This window comes from Colobus angolensis, unplaced genomic scaffold (genome assembly GCF_000951035.1).
Source record: "Colobus angolensis palliatus isolate OR3802 unplaced genomic scaffold, Cang.pa_1.0 Scaffold37, whole genome shotgun sequence".
Taxonomy (NCBI): Eukaryota; Metazoa; Chordata; class Mammalia; order Primates; family Cercopithecidae; genus Colobus; species Colobus angolensis.
In genome coordinates, this window is record NW_012117043.1 from 6,056,357 (window position 1) to 6,057,931 (window position 1,575).

The following is a 1,575-nucleotide window of genomic DNA, read 5'->3' on the forward strand; positions in this document are numbered from 1 at the left end:
CCAGCCTGGGCGACAGAGCGAGACTCCGTCTCAAAAAAAAAAAAAGAGCTAACAGGGGACGGGCACGGTGGCTCATGCCTGTAATCCCAGCACTTCGGAAGGCCGAGGAGGGCGGATCACTTGAGGTCAGGAGATCAGTTGAATCAGGCCTGGCCAACATGGTGAAATCCCGTCTCTACTGAAAATACAAAAATTAGCCAAGTGTGGTGGTGCGCGCGTGTAATCCCAGCTACTCAGGACGTTGAGGCAGGAGAATTGCTTGAACCCGGGAGGCGGAGCTTGCAGTGAGCCGAGATCTACCACTGCACTCCAGCCTGGGTGACAGAGCAGGACCCTGTCGCAAAAAAAAAGAAAAGAAAAGAAAAAGAAAGAGAACTGATAGGATGAAGGAGAGCCAGCCACACAAGACGGCAGGTGTTGAAGTGCTACACTGCCCCTGATTATGGCCGCTAAGTGCTCTCCCCATTTACCAAACCACCCTTAAGAGGAACAGGTGTTCTGGGAGGGCAGAGAAAGATCAATATTGGCTGAAGTTCTCAGAGATTGCCTCATGGGACAGGGGAACTTGAGCGAGGTCTTGAAGGATGGACAGGGCTTGTTTAGGACCACTGGTCCCTAGACCAGTGGCGTCAGCATCACCTAACAGCTTGTTAGATAGCAGATTCTTGGACCTCACCCCAGACCCAGGGAATCAGGAACTCTGTGGGTAGAGGCCAGCAATGTGTGTATAACCAGCCCTCCAGGTGACAGTGATGCTCACTGAGCATGAGGACTGCTGACGCAGAGGGAGGGATGTGATTTTTTTTTGTTTGTTTGTTTGTTTGTTTGTTTTGAGACAGAGTCTCGCTGTTTCCCAGGCTGGAGTGCAGTGGCGCGATTTCGGCTCACTGCAAGCTCTGCCTCCCGGGTTCACACCATTCTCCTGCCTCAGCTTCCCAAGTAGCTGGGACTACAGGCACCCGCCACCATGCCCGGCTAATTTTTTGTATTTTTAGTAGAGACGGCGTTTCACCGTGTCAGCCAGGATGGTCTCGATCTCCTGACCTCGTGATCCGCCCACCTCGGCCTCCCAAAGTGTTGGGATTACAGATGTGAGCCACCGCACCCGGCCTGGATGTGATCTTTACATAAGAGACCGAGAAGTTGGGAAGGGACCTGGCCTGCTCTTCCGTTGGTGGCGTAGAGAGAAAATGGGAGGCAGATGGCAAGAGGAGCTTGAAGGCATCAGGGAAGCAGGCTTGGGAGGCTGAGGGTCTCAGCTGGATTGGTGGTGGCCATGGTAACAGAGCAAAGCCACGGGGTACTGTGAAGGCCTGGTGATACACTGGATCTCATGCCATAATTTAAGGGCACTCTTCTTTGAAATGTTTTAAAGAGAACTTGTCACCTCACGATCACATTATGATATGCCAATTGTGGAAAAATAAAGGAAGAAAAAGGGGGTGCTCACAAAATTGTACCATCTAGGACAGTTATTGATATATTTGGCATATTTCTTTTCTTTTTTCTTTTCTCTTTTTCCTCTCCTTTCTTTCCCTTTCCCTTTTCCTTTGCTTTCCTTTTTTTTTTTTTTTT